Source organism: Panthera uncia, chromosome C2 (genome assembly GCF_023721935.1).
Source record: "Panthera uncia isolate 11264 chromosome C2, Puncia_PCG_1.0, whole genome shotgun sequence".
NCBI classification, from domain to species: domain Eukaryota; kingdom Metazoa; phylum Chordata; class Mammalia; order Carnivora; family Felidae; genus Panthera; species Panthera uncia.
In genome coordinates, this window is record NC_064810.1 from 87,216,903 (window position 1) to 87,236,038 (window position 19,136).

Below are 19,136 nucleotides of genomic sequence, written 5' to 3' on the forward strand. Positions count from 1 at the left end.
TTCAATCCAATTAAAAAACAAACAAACAGAACCTATTTAGGTCAACCAAAACACAAATGTGAGCTGAATTCAGTTGCTGGACATCCAGAGAGCAGCCTCTGCTCCAGTGCTTCTCAGAGTCGGCCTGGATCCAAGAACTGTTTGTTACACTCCACGATGGGATGCACATAGCAACTGAGAATAACATTTAGAGACAGCCAGAGCAGTTTGGTAGAGACATTTTGCAAATATAATTTTCTAAACCTAATAAGAAAAATTAGGCTTGTATTTTCATATCTGTTTTTCTATTTTATTTCTTTAGTTTAAAAAATATTTTTTGTGTTTATTTATTTTGGGGGGGGGGGGGAAGAATGCCAAGCAGGCTCTGAGCTTGTCCACGTGGAGCTGGATGTGGGGCTCAAACTCACAAACCACGAGATCATGACTTGAGCCTAAACCAAGAGTTGGAAGCTTAACTGACCGAGCCACCCTGGTGCCCCAAAGATGATGCCTTTTCTAAACCAAAATTAGGGCTTCATACCTGAATACCAATCTTCATACTGACTACCTGAAAAGACACAAGCCTGGGAATTAAAATGCACCCTTTTTTTTTTTTTTTAAGTTTATTTATTTTGAGACAGATGGAGACAGTGTCGGTGGGGGAGGGGCAGAGAGAGAGGGAAAGAGAGAGAATCTCAGGCTGGTTCCTGATAACAGCGCAGAGCCCAACTCAGGCCTTGAACTCCGGAAACCATGAGATCATGACCTGAGCCGAAACCAAGAGTGGATATTTAACTGACTGAGCCACCCAGGTGCCCCAAAATGTACCCATTTCTAAGCAGCTGACAAATATTTAGCAGTAAAAGCCCCGAAGGTGACCTCTTTTTCCCGGAGGAATGGGGGAATATCATGTACCCTCTGCAGGATGGCTCCTAGGCCCATCAGGCCACCAAGTTCCCTTCAGGGCCAGCTCTGGGAAGAAGGGCCCTATGCCATCTGTCACGTGGAGCTCCTCCTCCCTCCAACAGCACAGGAGGACCAACCCAGGCAAGGCCCTGACCTGGGTGGGCCCATGGCAGGCAGAAGCCATGATCTCCCGCCAGTGAGCACATGTCTACCTCTTCGAACATACTGATCTCATCTCCAGCCAAGACTCCTGCTTCTCCATCTCCCTAATGTGGTTCTTGCTACTGAATGCTCTCCTCCTCCTGACATACAGGCTTCTGTATAAGGGAAAGGCATCAACCACCTAGTTCTGGAGCTTTGGTACCTGGTAATCAACTTCCTATCCTGCAGCACGTGCCCAAGCGACCCACTGATCTGTTTGTCCTCCTTGCTTAAGCCAAAGCTCCAGGAAAAGAATTTGATTGCCAGGAATCAACTAGAGCTCAACATCTAGAATGAAATGGCTGACATTCCAGCCTAGCAAGAACCCCCTAGCAGGGTAGTCCGTCTAGGACGGGTTCAGGCAAAGACCAGAAGGCCAGCAGGTGAGAAAACAGACAACCAAAAAGACAAACTCACAGATCTGCAGGCTCCTCTGTACAGGGCTGAGGGAAAGCCCCAGAAGTAAATAGTCCATGGGCTGCCTGGGAGCTCACCCCCACACCCCACTCCATCCTTCCTTTAGCAGCTTCAAACTCCACAGACCCAACACCTACTGAACCATCTTGGAGGGCTGCACACAGGACCTCAGCAGCTGCAGGCAGCTACGAAAAGGGAATTTCCCGCAGCAAGCTTGGGGGTGGGGAGGGAGGAATATAGCACAGGCCTGGGGAGGTGATTTTAGAAGTGCAACCTGGTGGGGGAGTTTTTTTCAGACCATCTGGAGGGAAGTGGTCACAATCTACTACAGATTCTTCTGAAATGACCAAGCACACAGAGGGAAATTGTTACATTGTTGAGAAACAGGGCTCCCTTGCTCTCTCCTGGGGAGGCTAAAGACTTCTATGTCAATCAGTGATCTTTCCCTGCCTGAGATAGAGAGAGATGAGATCAGGCTGATGAAGAACTACTCTCACCCTGTAATTCTGCAGGTAGCCAATTTGGGCCTGGCTGACATTTTCTGTAATTTAAGATACTAAGAAAATTTAAAGGAGATCTGCCCTGTGTGGGTAAAGAAGGAACTAGTGTTTTTGGCCAGACAGAAAAGGTACTATGTTGTGTGAGTTATTGAGTTGCAGTATTAACAGAACAAAAGTATCAATAATCTATACAATCTATAGTTATTTAAGCTATTACATGTATCATAATAGGTGGGGGGGAGGAAAGAGAACATCTAAAATACATAAAATTATTTTTAAAAACTTATTCTAGGAAAAGGAAATGCCAGAATAGTAAGATAAGGAGTCTTAATTAACAACAAATTCATCTATTTCCCTCCTTCAAATTGAGACACTCTTCTAAGGCAATTCGCTTGGAGAGCAGTTTTGCACCATAAATCTGGGACATGTTTTCTATGTGTGTGTTTGCTCTGCATGAGGCTTAAGAAAAACACAGCAACCAAACCACCCAGTCCAGCCCTGGAGGGAAAGAGAAGACCTAATCACCCGTGATGGAGATTACATAATAGAGAATTGCACACACACAAAAAAAACCCCAAGAGTCTCAAAAGAATCAGCCTTTGGCTTCCTGTCATAAAAAAAAGCCTTTTCCTTTTTTCCTTTGTGAAGATCACTAAAAATGCTCCTTAAAGACCAAGTGGATGTCTTTGGTAGAAATAGAGGTCACTTAAGAATGATTTATAAGTGCACCCCAAGCCAAAATGAAGCATGTATCGATATCTAAAGTGCATCTGCATTTAGTGCAGCAAAAGCTCATAATCTGTTTCTAATCGGTGCCCTGAAGACGCTCCCCACGGAGGAAAGGCCTGGCTCCGGGCAGCCACCCCTCCAGAGGCCAGCTTGCCCCGCGTCCGGGCCCTTTCTTGGGCAGCCGCAGTGCTCCTCTCTTAGATAATGCCAGGTACTCTGGAAAGTAGCCGTGTAATAATACACAAACCCCTGATGATGTCAGCGTGTTATTGACTTTCCAAGTCTGAATGACTGAGCAGAGGAGCGGGGGTGGGGCGCAATCCATCCGGCAGCGCGGGGACCGGCCAAGCGAAAATGGGCTCCCGGGCCCGGCGGGGGAGGGGCGGCTCGCAGGCGCCGCGGCAGCTCGGAGCTCAGGCTCCGCGGCGGCGGCGGCGGCGGCAGCTGGGTCGCTGCAGCCCTGCCCAGCCTCGACTCCGGGCTCCCGGCTCACGCTCCTCCGCTGTTTACGTTTGGTCCAGCACATCTCAGGCAGAAATAATTGAGGCCGCCATCCCCCACCCCCGGAAGCTTTTAACACGTGGCAAAGCCGGTTACAAAGCAAGGAGCCGAGGGCAAAAAAAAAGGGGGGGGTGCTCCTTGGTCCCTCCTCCACTCTGCACCCGGGCCTTCCTCCCCGCGCCTCGCTGCAGTGAATTTGAAAATCTAGGGGTCGCTTTCCGTGGTGTATTTCCGTCTGCAGAGGACCCCCTTGTAAATTGCACCTCAGCAGTGGTGACATTTTATGGGAAATGATTGACTTCCTTTATGGCGCTGGCAGTGCAGGTGCAGAGTTGGAGGCTCCCATTCTCACCCCGCAAATTGACCACAGGGCAATCTGTCATCTCCAAGGCTAGGTGTGAACCAGGCTGGGTTGCCCTTAAATGGAATTGCATTTTAGAGGCCGGGATCTGGAAGGAAGAACTCCAAACTGGGGCGTGGCATTCCCCACTGGGCCTGGACCTTTCTTTCAGGCCACGAAGCTCCCGCCACACCTCCTCCAGTCCTCCCACCCGGCTCTGCTGGTCTCACCTTTGAGACTAGGTGCCCCGGCCCTCCCCTCTGGCCCTCTGGCCGAGCTCGGTACCTCCCTCACCTAGACCTGTTGAAATCTTCCCAGTAAGTAAAAGCCAGGCTCAGAACTTCTCCCCACCCCCACTGTGACGGATTGCTCTTCCTTGGGGCTCCTGCCCTCTCTCCCCACCGAGCTGTGTTTGTGGAGCACCCGAATGGTCAGACCGCACAGGGGCTGTGGAATCGCATCGTTCTGAACCCTGCCCTGTGGCGTACTAGCTGTGTCAGTGTGGACAGAGTGCTCAGTAAAAAGTGGGTGGTAGTAATGCCCTCAATCACTGTCCTGAAGATCAAATGAGGGGGGCCTGGGTGGCTCAGTTGGTTTAGCAGCGGACTTCAGCTCAGGTCATTGAGCTTCCCGTTCACCAATTTGATCCCCACATTGGGCTCTGTGCTGACAGCTCAGAGCCTGGAGCCTGCTTCAGGTTCTGTGTCTCCCTCTCTCTCTCTGCCCCTCCCCGACTTGTTCTCTCTCTCTCTCTCTCTCTCTCTCTAAGAAATAAATAAACAAACATTAAAAAGAAGAAGATCATATGAAAGCCAGATTTCATAAGGGACTCCTTTTTTCAAATATTGTAGGCCTTCATTAGTAGAGTTACACTATCAAACCAGGGCCCCCATGGTTGGTTCTGAAAACAGAGTCAGCTGCAGTGCTGGACGTATGATTTCCCCCTACCCTCCTGGCTTTACTGAGCCCGCTGCTCTGGAGCTACCAGGGCAGGGTTATTGAGAAAAGCCATTTTATTGTCGGGCTGGGGATGGGAGGGGGTAATGTGCTTCTGACCCAAGCTGGACCATTCACAGACACTTGCCAAGTCCTTCCCTCCCCTGGCTCCCCACGTGGGATAGATAGGTCCAGAAGTGAAGAGCTGACACATTTGAGTCCAATCAGAAGCCTTCTTGAGGAATTTTGAAACTGGAAGTGAAAAAGTCCATTTCACCCCAGGGCTAAAATTGCAAGATATTATAAAGTTGGGAATCTTCTATATGACCATGTTTCCCATAATGTGGAGGGGAGGCCAGTCTGAAAACAGAGTCTGAGGTAGAGTTAAAGATAGACAGATGGAAACAGAGACAGAGATACACAGGCTGGGAGAGCAAAGCTGAGAGGCCCATAGAGTTGTGATGTTGGCAGTGCGGGTTCCTGGGTTCCTGGGTTCCTGATACAGTCCTGCCTGCCCGGGTTCCTGGGACAACCTGGTATTTTCTACAACACATTCTCCTAACCGTTTAACTTAGTTTGCATTTTTGTTACTTGCAACCAAAAAAAAGTTCTAATTAATACACACCACCATGGCATTTCTTAGTCTGATTTGTACAGTATCTTAGTTGAGTTCAAGACTACCTCCCCACCCCTACCAGAAACCCTCAGAGGGCAGAGCTGTGTATGTGTCAGTGCCTCACAACAAGGCACTCTATAAATACTTCAAATTGAATTGAGTAAGGTGTGAGTGGACAGGAAATGCCCCAGTAGCTGTTGGAACAGGAGCCTCCAACTGGTTAACTTAAAGGGGAAACATCACGAATCGCCACAGTCTTCTGGAAGCCCATTTATTCTGCCCCAGCAATAATTAGGGTTTATTCAAGTGAATAGAAAGAGAAAAGAGAAGAAACTTTATCCCCTCTAAATTGCATTTAATAAAAATCTTGGAGAAAATGAGGGAATCGTCAGGCTTAATAATTCCCCCTGGGTTTTTGTTGGAGAGAGGCTGAAGAAATGTACAGCATTCAACATTTATGGGACAGCAGATCCACATTTTATCTGAGAAAACGCTATAGTGACTTAACCTACTTTTCCCCCCCTCATTTGTTTCCAAAAGGTTTTTTCCAGCCTATGAGTCACTTCCAGTCAGATCCAAAGACAAAAGCTGGCTAATTATGTGTCAGTGAGCCAGGTTCCCACCCTGCCTTATCTTGAGCGCCCTTTCCAGTTCCAAGAAGACGGAACACTTTTCAGCCTATAAGGCACTGAGTGGAACCTGTTGCATGTGGCTCTGGGGCGGGCTCTTAAAGGAGTAGGGCTGGGCCCTCCCCACTCACTCTGGCAGCTGGCAGCTGATCTCTCAGCTGATAGCACCTTGGGTGTCTCTTTCCCAGGGTTATTTCTAGTCAGGAACTCATCATGAACCTACCCCATTCCTAAGGCACGCTGTTGAGCCCGGGGATACAAAGGTGAATATAAAAGGAGGTCCCTAACCTCTAAAATTTGTCAAATAATGGAGAAAGGCAGAAGTGAAGGGAGGTTAGACAAAGGTTGGGGGCCATGGGGCAGGCTGTGCTAAGACTAATGATTCCCATTCTCCATTCCTCACCATCTCTCAGGAGAACTCGACCTGGTTGATTGTTCCCAACTTCCTGAAACACGTTCTCTCAAGGTTTCCTTGATGCCTGTTTTCCAACCAGTTCTCTCCTCCCACCCCCACATGATCTCCCACCCCTCCTTGTAGAGATCTTCTTTCTCTTCCAGGTAGTGGTGCCACAACCACCTGGCCGGTCACTCCATAGGAGCAGTTCTTGATTTGTTCTTTTCTCTCATTCACCATATCCAATCTACCAGCTTGTTTACCTCCAAAAGTATCTCCACCAGTGCACTTCTTATCTACACTGCTACCACTCAGCAAAGCCACCCTCCTCTCTCCACACTCAGCCTGCTGCACAGGCCTCCAAGCCTTATGTAATGTGGTCCCGTATTGCACCCACACCACCTTCCCCAGCTCAGGCGACTCCAGCCACACTAGACCTCCTTTTCTTCTTCCACCACACCACCCCTTCCCACCTGACCACTTTTGCTTTTGGAGCTAATACTCTGTGCCTGGAAGACTCTTCTGGTTCTTTCTGCCACTGGGTCCTCGGTATCTGTCTTACTCTGTTCTGGCTGCCATAACAGACTGGGTGGCTTACACAACAGAAACTTATTTCTCACAGTTCTGGAGGCTGGGAAGTCCAAGATGAAGGTGCCAGCCAATTCAGTGTCTGGTCAGAACCTGCTTCCTGGTTTACAGACACATGCCTTCTTGCTGTGTCTTTGCATGGTGGAGAGAGAGCTCACCTCTCTCAGGGCCTGTCTTATAAAGGCACTAATCCTGTTCATGAGGGCTCAACACTTATGACCTAATTGCCTCCCAAAGGCCCCACAAACACCATCACAGTGGGGATGAGGGCTTCCACATACAAATTTGAGGGCGGGGGACATCATCATTCAGTCCAGAGCAATATTCTTCAGGTTTCAGTTCAGTGGTCACCTCCCTAGAGAGGCCTCCTATGACCACCACACCTCACCTTCTCTCACATTACCCAGTTGATGGCCTATAAAAACATTTATCATAATCTGTAATGATCACTTCTGTTTTTCTAATTGCCTGATTCTGTATTCTCTGTCTCTCCATTATAATAGAACCTCCAGGAAGGCAAAGATCTTATCAAATCTTATGCTGCTCATTTTCATCATTGAGCTCACTGACCATGGTCTATTTCATAGCAAGTATGAAGTAAGTCCTCTTTGATGAATGAGCAGGGCCAATAGAGAAGGCTCAGGGTAGACATAGGTAAATTATATCCTCAAGAAAAAGTTCAGGGCTCTTGGGTGGCTCAGTTGGTTGAGCGTCCGACTTTGGCTCAGGTCATGATCACTAGGTTTGTGAGTTCAAGCCCCATGTCAGTCAGGCTATAGTGCAGAGCCTACTTCAGATTCTCTGTCTCCTTTTCTCCCTGCCCCTCCCCCACTTGTGCTCTCTTTCTCAAAAACAAATAAACATTAAAAAAATTAAAAAAGAAAAAGTGAAGGTGCAGTAGGTAGAGTCTAGAAGAGAGGCATGAAGGCATGAGACTACCCACATGTGATCCTGGAACCCTCTCTCTCTCTCTTTTTTTTTCCTGGAAGCCTCTCTTGACCTCACTTATCCCTCTAGCTATTCCTTATTACTCTGCTCCCTTTGTTGCTAAATAGTGCTCAGAAGGGTTGTCTTAACTCACTGTCTTCAATTCCTCTTCTCCTATTTTCTCCTACTCATCACTACTGTGTCTGCCTCAAAGCATTCCACCCAAACTGCTCTTCTCCAGGTTATCAATGATCTCCACACTGCTAAACTTACCTGTGAGTTTTCATCTCACAGGTTCACCATCTTAGTGAACTTAGCAGTATCTAATATAATTGATCACTGATGCTTTCTGGAAATACTTTCTTCCTTTTGTATCTACAATGCTATCTTTACTCCCCCACCCCCACCCACTGACTATACCATCCCAGTCTCCTTGCCGATCCCTCCACCCTACCCATCTTCTGTCTCCTGAATGCTGAAGCACTGCACATCCAAATCCTATAGTCTCTGCTTTTAAAATAGATCCCTTATTTGACTACCTCTTACTACTTCCATGCTGCTACCCTGGTCTAAACCATAATCCTCTCTTACCTCTCTTCCCATACCTTACCTCTTACCCCCACGGCTTCCCAGCTGGTCTTCCCACTTCTGCACATCAGTCTGTTCACAGCCCATCAGCCAAAGGAGTCCTTTGAAAATATGTCAGGTCATGTCACTCTCCTGCACAAAACCCTCCAATGGCTTTCCATTTCACTCAGAGTCAAAGCCAAAGTCCCGATAATGACATTCAAGACCTTACTGTATGGTCCCACCACCTACTCCCTCCCAGTTTCCTTCTACTCTCTTGCTTTCTCATTGCATCCCAGCATAGTAGCATCTTTGTTGTTTCTCAAACACAATAACCATTTCCTGTGTCAAGACAGCCACTGCCTCTGCATCTCCAAGATGTTGGCATGGCTCGCTCCTCCATCAGCTACTCATCATTATAATAATGTGACATAACTGAAACATTCTTTTACCTTCTCAGAGAGGCCTACTTTGATCACCCTACATAAAACACAACCCCCATCCCCATTCTCAGCACAACTAAGTCCTCTTATTTTGCTCTGTCTTTCCCACAGTTCTCACCACTTTCTAACATGCACCCTAATGTTTATCATCTGCCTCCCTCTGTAATGTAAGCTCCCTTTTATTTAGTGATATATCCCCAGCACTGAACCCATTTGTAGGCATGCATTAAATATCTGCTGAATAAATATGAAATTTGAGAATGAAAGTTTACAGGCTGGAGCCTAGAACTGTGCCACAGAAGATGGGCAGTAATCACAGCAGAGATAGAACTAGAGAAATAGGTGGAAGCCATATGTCTCGAAGGCCTTGTGTGCTATGCTGTTATTTGGATGTCATCCACATGCAATGGAGTAGCACTGAATCCTTTTAAGCACTGAGCTCTCATGACAGTGAATGTGCCTGATGTGGCTCTAGCTCCATCATGGAGCAGAATAGCACAGAGGCCGGTAGCCCAGAGCCCAGGTGAGAGGCTGTGGGTACTTGGACGGGTGACCAAGAACCTTGTCTGAGCCTCGCAGTTCAAGCTGTGTGAGCAGTTGCTAATTTTGCTCATCAGCCTGCCTGACGAGACCTCCCTGTATGTACAAGAAAGAAAATATGGAACTCAAATATTGGTGAGAGGGGCTCTCTTAGCCAGACTTCTTTCACCTGAATCTCAAACCATGGGTATCACTTGAGTGTGTATTGTAAGAATAATAATCACTTACCCTTATATAGCACCACAGAGCCCACAAAGGATTTTTCCAACTGTCTCATCTAAAAATTCAAAGACCCAAAGTACTCCAGCCAGTATGCTTAAGTATCTAGCCACTTCACTGGTTAAGAAAGGAGATAACATTGGGGCACCTGGATGGCTCAGTCGGTTGAGCGAACGACTTCGGCTCAGGTCATGGTCTCACAGCTCGTGAGTTTGAGCCACACATCGGGCTCTGTGCTGACAGCTCAGAGCCTGGAGCCTGCTTCAGATTCTGTGTCTCCCTCTCTCTGTGCCCCAAACCCACTCGCATTCTGTCTCTGTCTCTCTCAAAAATAAATAAACATTTAAAAAAAAGAAAGGAGATAACACTTATGTCCTAAAATACACTAGGGAACTTTTCTGATGAATTGCTAAGACTATAGTTACAACACAGCCTAGGGTACTTCTTTTCTCCTTCTAACAAATACCATATCGGACCTTAAATTTTCAGAGATCGAAGGTTAGTGTTGTTCGACTTGATGCCATAGGTTTTTTGAATCCACGAAATGGCTCTTCTTTCTGCAGTCAGTCACTTGAACCTGGGCACAGAGACGCACAGAAATGCACTAACAGGTAAAACAGGTACTTTCCCCGGTTACTTCTGCATAGAGTAAGAGATTGTACATGGCTTCCCCCAACCACTGAGAAAGCATCTATGCTTAAAAGAATATTTATAGGGCTACCAGGAGTTCCCCTTTAGTCCCCCTAACTCTTCGCACCCCTGAAAGGGTTTCTTTCTACATAAATAGTCTTTGTGCACCCCACATGCCTTTCTTCCTTGGCAGAAACCCAACTTAGACATGACTGGTTTTGAATGTTATAGCCCAAGCAATTAGCTTCATATAGATACATAAATGTTCCTAGCTGAAGCAGCTTTAGAAATTATCTAGTGCGTCTAGCTTCTTCATTTTCCAAATGAGAAAACTGAGGCTCAACAAGCGAAGGGAAGGGAAAAGAAAATTGATGCTTCCTAAGCTGCTGTCATGATCCAGACCTGTGACAGGCTGTGCTCCATACATGACTTCCTTTATTCCATCCTGTGGCCATAAAAGAAAACTTTGAGGCAGGTGTATTGTCAGAGTTCTCTAGAGAAATAGAACCATACCTATATATAAATAAAGGGAGAGAGAGAGACAGAGGCAGAGAGAGACAGAGATAAAGAGATCAATTTATTTTAAGGAATTGGCTCACATAATTATGGAGACTTACCGGTTCAAAATCTACAGAGTGGGCTGGAGGTCAGACTTGAGATTCGTGGAAAATCTAATGTTGCTGTTCCAGTCCAAAGGCCATCTGTTCGCAGAATTCCCTCTCGTTTAGGGATGGTCAGTCTTTTTTTCTATTCTGGGCTTCAGCTGATAACATGAGGCCCACCTGCATTTATGGAAGGCATTCTGTGTTACTCAGAGTCCACCAATTAAAATGTTAATCTCATCCAAAAACACCCTGACAGAAATACCCAGAATAATGTTTGACCAGGTATCAGGCCATCGTGACCCAGCCAAGTTGACACATAAAATTAAATGCCACAGTAAATAAAATCATAACTTTACAAATGGACTTTGAAAACTAGTCCCCAGAAAGTTTGAGTGACTTGGTCAAGGTCACGTAGCTGATAAACTGGGACTCAAACTTAGGTTTTAAGTCCTAGAGAATCTTCTTTCTACTAATTTCTCCAAGGAAAAGAAAGAAAATAGCAATTTTCAAGTACCTACTATTCTAATATTTGCCAGTCTCTGTACTAAATGATTTAGATAGTGCCATTTAATAGACCATCATTGTATAGACATGAAAACAGTATCTTAAAAGGTTAAATAACAAGCCCAAAGTGGCGAACAAGTACTGGCAAAGTGGGGATTTGAATCTAGGTTTATGTGGTTCTAATACTTGCTACCATCTGGCTTTTTTTTTTTTTCCCATCTGGAATTTTTTAACGATGTTTTCCTTTGTACTCATTTTTCTTTCAGCTCAGCAGGATGTAATTTCTCCCTAAAATTTTAAGAAATTTTAAGAAATTTTAAAATTCTAGAGTCTTCATTCACGAAGATTACTTCCTCAGCCCAAAGTGAGTTTTCAAATATCAGATAAGAATGCAAGATGAAGAGACGGACCATGAGAAATGGATGAACTCTGCCACCTCAAAATGAGTGTTGTCCCAATTTGAAAAGCTATCCCAGGCAACAATACACTCATTCCATTACTCAAAACTCTTTTGTGATTCCTCTTTTGAAATCACCTCCAGGGCCTGTCTCGCTTGCTTTTCAAAAGTAGTTTTAATGTTAGCAAATGTTCATTGTTTGATTTGGTGTTTGGGAAACAGCCCAAAAGTGCCTAGTGCCAAATCCAGTGAATGAGGTACATGATCAAGCTAATATAGTTTAGATTAAGACTAAAAAAAAAATGAGGTGTGACTACAAAATAGTGATCTTCCTTAAATAGCTAGAAAAGTGGCTTCCAAGGCAACCCAGTCTCATTTTGAGCAATGACAACAAAGTTGGAATAAATGTTTAAGTCAAAGAAGGTGACTACATAGGACAAGTGACTCAAGTGACTACATAGGACAAGTGACTCAAGTGACTCCATAGGACAGGCAATAATCTATCTGGTGTTTCCTATTATATCATGGTCACTCCATATGTTAAAGTTGTTTTTAAAATAATCAATATTTTTAGAAATATTTTAGAATGAGATACTCTTACACACACATTGGTTAGTGTTGGCTGAATGAAGATCTAAACAACAATGTCAGGACCTATAATATCATGGCCGTCATAGTTCAGAGAAAATGATTGAGAATTTTCCATTATGTTTTTGAATCCTGATAATGCAAAGAGCTAATCAGACAAAGCGTTTTTCTTGGAAATAATCTCTCCTTTTTCAATAAGCACAAAGGAAACGTTGGAGAGAAAAAAGTCTTTCTCCCAAAAACAAATTAGAGAACTGTAGGTCTTTGAAAGTTTAGAAAAGAATGTCTTCCTGCTGCACAGCTGTCTTTCTTAAGGTCCCCTCATAATATCCCTTGTAATCCATACATGGAAGTCCCCTTAGATTCCACACATAATTAACACTTGGCAGAAATAAGGAGAGTGAGCCTGAGGCTCCCTTAAATTTCATTTAAGGAGTTTGGATTTCCAGGAGAGTGGCTGGGGGAGGGGAGGCCCCACTTCTCCCACAGAATTCCCAGTCACTGAATTTTACATGAATGTATAAAGATGTCCTCAGCCAGTCAAAAGGTATTTACTGAGTGTCTGCTCTGCATAGGGCACAGTGGAAGTGTTGAGGGAGTTGCCACCTGGCATGAAACAAAGTTACAACTCTCACTCATTTCATCGATGTCACTGTAGGCCCTACCTAATATCTAGGTGTTAAGAGGAGAAGACATGACTGAGGAGTTAGGAAAGAAAGGCGCCATATTGAAGAATGGTCAGGATGCAGATGTCTGGAGTGGGGGAGGGTGTCCCAGTGCAGCAAAGTCAAGGCAGCTTGTGGCAACCGGATAGGAAGACTCATAAGTCAGGCTGAGGACGCAAGCCTCTGGGCTGCAGCATGCCTGGCTGTCATTCAGCATACATGTAGGGAGTTGGCTGCTACATTTCAGGCACCGTTTTAGGCACTTGTTGACTGCGGGAATCTGCGGGAAGACTTTTGACTGTTCAGTTTTGTCCCTGAAGTAAAAGACGAGGTCATCAGCTGGGAATAGGGATCGAGGCTGTTTGATTTTGAATAAGTAATATTTGTATACAGTATTAAATACAAACAGTGTGAGGAGGCAGAGGAAATCTATTTTGCCTCTGTCCACCAGCGCTCTAGTTCCCCTCTGCAGAGACAACCAGGCTCCCCAGTCAGGAAGAACTCCGAGCAGCAGGCTGCCAAAAAGGAAGCATGAAGTTGATTAAGAAAAAATAATTGTTGGGGTACCTAATGTTTTTATCCTGGACCAGCAGCTGACTTTTTGCCCAGAGCAGTAATTAAGAGAGTGTTGAAACCTGTCCCTATCTTAATCTTCACAGGATTTTACTTTTTTCACAGATTGCTATCATATCTTTATTCTGCTTCCTTATCATCTTAACAATATTTTGCAGGACAACTTCACCCAATACCTATTACCTTTATGGTTACCCCAGGTCAGTTTCTCTGAGGAGGCCTGGAGCTGAGCTGCTTCTGGGCATAGCCCCTTCTGAGTTGTGCGCAGGAAGCCCAAGGAGTTTGTGAGAATGGCTCAAGCACAAATTCCCCCTAGTGGTTCCCAGAACATGCTGTAGGACCAGAAGAAAGTTGGGAACCCCCCAACATACACTCATACCTCATACTTTTATCTTGTCCTTATTAAAGAACGTATAGGGAAGTACCTGGAAAAAAATATAGGAGAAAGCTGTCAGTTGAAATAAAATGCCATGTACCTCTCCCTGCAACTAACAACTTAAAAAAAGAAAATCTATATACCTTTATGCTGCCTGATGGGCATCATAACAGATGTTCTACAGATAAAAAAGGACTCCTGGATGGTTTAAACAGGAAGGGATTAAGAAGATTATTGAAAATGCTAGAGGTAAGGCTCCAGGCCAGATGTTCTTGAACTTCTGTGACTGAAACTCATAGCTAGAAATACCTTTTACATTGTGACTCAGAATACACATACATAAATGTATGTACACGCACACATGCAAAACTAAACTACAAGTTCCCTAAAACAAATTAACTTTTACCAGGGACAATGTGATTGTCCCATTTATTCTATTCTGTCTTCTTTTTCTTTCTTTCTTTCTTTCTTTCTTTCTTTCTTTCTAAACTAAATCAACTAAATATGTTTCATTTCCTATACAGGCATGCCTAATTTTACTGCACTTTGGTTTCTTAAGCTTTGCAGATATTTCATTTTTCACAACCCGAAGGTTTGTGGCAACCCTGCACGGAGCAAGTTTATCGGTGCCTTTTTCCCAACTGCATTTGCTCACTTTGTGTCTCTGTGTCACATTTTGGTAATCCTCACAATACTTCAAACTTTTTCATTATTATTATATTTGTTGTGGTGATCTGTGATCAGTGGTTTTTGATGGTACTATTATAATTGTTTTGTGGTGTCACAAACCATGCCTATATAAGAGGGCAAACTTAGTGAAAGTTGTGTGGTTCTGATCTCTCCATGGGCCAGCTACTGCCCCCTCACTTTCCTTCTCCTCAGACCTCCCTATTCCCTGAGACACAACAATATTGAAGTAAGGCCAACTAACAACCCTACACTGGCCTCTAAGTGTTCAAGTGAAAGGAAGAGTCACACATCTCTCACTTTAAATCAAAAGCTAGAAATGATTCAGCTTAGTGAGAAAGGCATGTCAAAAGCCGAGACAAGCCAAAAGCTAGGCCTCTGACACCAAACACGTAGCTATTGTGAACACTAAGGAAAAGTTCTTGAAGGAAATTAAAAGTGCTACTCCAGTGAACACAAGAATGATAACAGAAACGGCCTTGTTGCTGACACAGAGAAAGTTTGAGTGGTCTGGATAGAAGATCAAACCAGCTACAACATTCCCTTTAGCTACAGCCTAATCCAGAGCAAGGCCCTAACTCTCCTCAAGTCTATGAAGATTGAGAAGGAAGAAGCAGAAGAAAAGTTTGAAGCTAGCAGAGGCTGGTTCATGAGGCTGATGGAAAGAAGCCATCTTCATAACACAAAAATGGAAGGTGAAGCAGCAAGTTCTGGTGTACAAGCAGCAGCAAGTTATCCAGAAGATCTGAGATAATTCATGAAGGTGGCTACACTAAACAACAGATTTTCAATGCATAGGAAACACCCTTCTACTGGAAGAAGATGCCATCCAGCTTTCATAGCTAGAGTGGAGAAGTCAATGCCTGGCTTCAGAGCATCAAAGGACAGGCTGATTCTCTTGTTAGGGGCTAATGCAGATGGTGACTTGAAGTTGATACCAATGTTCATTGACCATGTCAAAGATCCTAGGGCCCTTAAGAACTATGCTGAATCTACTCTATCTCTGCTCTGTAAATGGAACAACAAATCCTGGATGACAACACATCTGAATATTTTATGTCCACTATTGAGAACTTCTGCTCAGAAAAAAAGGGTTTCTTTCAAAATATTACTACTCATTGACAATACACCTGGTCACCTGAGAGCTCTGATGGAGAGGTACCATGAGATTAATGTTGTTTTCAAGTCTGCTGACACATCCTTTCTATAGCCCATCGAGAAGATTTAGACTTTCAAATCTTGTTATTTAAGAAATACATTTCATAAGGCTATGGTTTCCATGGATAGTGATTCCTCTGATGGATCTGGGCAGAATAAATTAAAAACCTTCTGGAAAGGATTCACCATTCTACAAGCTATTAAGAACATTTGTGATCCGTGGCAAGAGTTCAAAATATCAGCATCAAGAGGAGTTTGGAAGATGTTGATTTCAACCTTTTTGGATGACTCTAAAGGGTCCAAGACTTCAGTAGAGGAAGTAACTGCCGATGTGGTGAAAACAGCAAAAGAACTAGAATTGGAAGTGAAATCTGAAGATGGGACTGAATTGCTACAATCTCATGAGAAACCTTGAACAGATGAGGAGCTGCTTCTTAGGGATGAGCAAAGAAAGTGGTTTCTTGAGGTGGAAACTACTCCTGGTAAAGAGGCTATGAAGATTGTAGAAATGACAACGAAGCATTTAGAATATTACATAAAATTAGTTGATAAAAAAATAGCATCAGGGTTTGAGAGGATTGATTTCTATTCTGAAAGAAGTTCTCCCGTGGGTAAAATGCTATCAAACAGCATCACTTGCTACAGAGAAATTGTTTGTAAAAGGAAGAGTCCATTAATGTGGCAAATTTCATTGTTACCTTCTTTTAAGAAATTGTCACAGCCACCCCAACTTTCAGCAACCACCACCCTGATCAGTCAGCAGCCAGCAAGGTGAAGGTGAGACCCTCCACCAGCAAAAAGATCATGACTTGCTGAAAGCTCAGATCGTGGTAGCATTTTTGGCAATAAAGTATTTTTTAATTAAAGTACTTTTTAAACTACCTTAACAGACTACAATATAGTGTAAACATCCCTTTTATATGGGTGGGGACACCAAAAAGTGCATTTGACTCACTTTATTGTGATATTACAATATTCAGTTTATTGCAGTTATCTGGAACAGAACCTACAAGATCTCCGAGGCATGCCTACCATTTGAAAAACGTTGCTCTAGGCTGATATCTCCCAGGCACAACTCCCAGACCCTGGAACAACTGCCTCTGCCCCAGGGAAGGAAGCCTATTTGCACTGGCGCAGAAGCTGCCAAATTGGGAGACCCCCATCGGGTCAGGAATTCAGAGCCCAGCTGCCGACTCCAGAGCCAGGTGGTCTCCACCACAAACCTGCATGTCTCACCTCCAAATTAAAGTCCCACTGGAGTTTTTCTCATTGGTGGAAGCATAGCTGTAAGGGACTAAGAAATGTACTTTTTAGCTTTCTAGCCTCAGCAAGCAGTGAGGGTTTTTAAATGAGAATGGGTAAGATGCTGTTGAGCAAGCCAATCCCTCTGTGAGGTTGAGGGCGCTCATTCTATAGTTCAGACATCTCTAGACTTCCATGCCACCTGTTTCCTAGTCTTTATAGCACAAAATCGTAAGCCCAGGATATTCCTGCGGTCCCTGCAATCGTGGGAATCCAAGACCTCTGACTATGACTCCACTCTCACCTGAGATACACTGAGCATGCTGAGGTAGTTTCTTAGAGAATTTTAACCCCTTTGACTCTAGAAATGCTCACTAATGAGCACCCAGTGCTCATCATACACATGCGCTTGTGTGTCTGTGTTTTGAGGACAAAAATGTATAGGATTGAATTTTACATTTAACTTGAAAATGATGGCATCACATCAACTTGGCCTTTCAAAGAGCCACATTCTACACTCACAAATCATTTGGGAAACACTTATCAACCACCATTCTGTGTCAAGTATTGTTATAGATGCTGCAATTCACAGTTAATTAACCAGTGATCTCTGCCCTCAAGGAACTTACAGTCTGATGGGGTGATAAACACATAAATCACATTAATAATAGTGTGTGACAAAGGTTAGGACATGCTCCATCATGGGCTGCTAAGGGAACGCAGAGAGGAAGTCTTGAGTGAGACTGTGGAATCACAGAGGGATTTGGAGGCAGTGACCCTTTCACTGAGTTTTGAAGGACAAGCAGTCATTACCAGGTGAAGAAGCAGAAGAAGGACATGCCAGGGAGGAAAAAGAGCCAGCACAGCAGCCCAGGTGCCTGAAACAGGGTGACGAGCCTGAGGGACTGGGGACTGTTCCACATGATTGAACACAAGTCATACAAGGAGATGTGGCAAATGAAGCCATAGGAGTAGGCAAGTAGACCCCAACCCATGCCTGCTCTGCTAAAGAAATAGCCCAAATATGATAATAATGATTTACTCGAACACTGTAAGTTTATTGTGTCTTCTTTGCCACTGTTTCATGAAACTTCTGGGGTAGAACACAAGGATTTAGTGTTTATTCCTTATGTATCAAACCTCCTGTACTAAGGTTGTTAATTACACTGGGGAGGGGTGTAGAGAAGCAGGAAGCAAGGTCATATATTATGATGCAAATACCAGCTGCAAATACAAATTAACATCTGGAAATTGGTCATTTATAACAACACTATTATAGGTGAGTGAATGTTTTTTAGGGTATTTCAGAGAATACACATTTACATAGAGTTTATAAAAATACTCTTAAAAGAGTAAGTAATTGACCCATCTGTAATGGTGTCCTTGTTGTCAGTAAGGTTTCTTCATATAAATTCAGAGCTGTCACTTACAAAGAAATGCTCTGAGGCTGAACTCTTTCATAATAGCATTATAATTTTAGACTGACTTCTGAGCTCCAAACCACTTAGAAACTTTTTGCCAGCTCTGGAATAGATAGCAAGCAGGGTAATACTCATTTAATTCCTTTGCACAGTAATCTGATGGCTGAATATGAATATGCTTCAGAGATTCTTTTAGGACCAGCTAGGGAATGAAATCAATCATAGTGCATAAATTACAAGAAAAGTGCTGTTGGTATCAATTACCTAAGCTCTGTGAATGTAAGTCGTCTAATTTCCTGTTAAATCAGTAATGTTACCAATCTTACTCTATTATTCTAAATAGGATTGTAGCTGCACTTGCTAGGAGTTGAATGAGGGCAGACAAATGGGAACAGTTAATGAGTCTCACCAACTAATAACAAATTGAAGGTGTCAATAATAGTGAAACGATAACATGGCTCTCAAAGCTCCACCCTAAAGTCTGCAAAATAAGGTTTAATTCTGTTACCTTTTTAATTTGCTCCCCTTTACTCTCCCTAAATCCATTTTGTACACAGCAAATGCCAGGTGAGTTCTGGTATTCCTACTGCCGCAGTGAGTCCCTATCTTCTCCCAAAGATAATGACCCTGAGCGGGTACAGGAAGTCTTGGCTGCACTTGCCCTCGTAATCTACCCATCCTCACTGCTCACGGCTACATTTCACTGACTCATAATTTCCAAGTATGATCAGCATGCTAACAGGAAAGGTACAGTCACTGGGCAAAGCAGCAGCCCTAGAGAGCAGGCCAAGGCCTATCCAATGACCGCTGGTAGCTGCCACCATTGATGGCACAACAGAAATAAGGACAACCACAATA

The 19,136-nt window shown here is 44.1% G+C and overlaps 1 pseudogene; it reads left to right on the forward strand.

Moving 5' to 3' along the window:
* Positions 1 to 13,684: 13,684 nt before the first annotated feature.
* On the forward strand, positions 13,685 to 16,423 carry LOC125921596 (tigger transposable element-derived protein 1-like; annotated as a pseudogene).
* Positions 16,424 to 19,136: the final 2,713 nt, after the last annotated feature.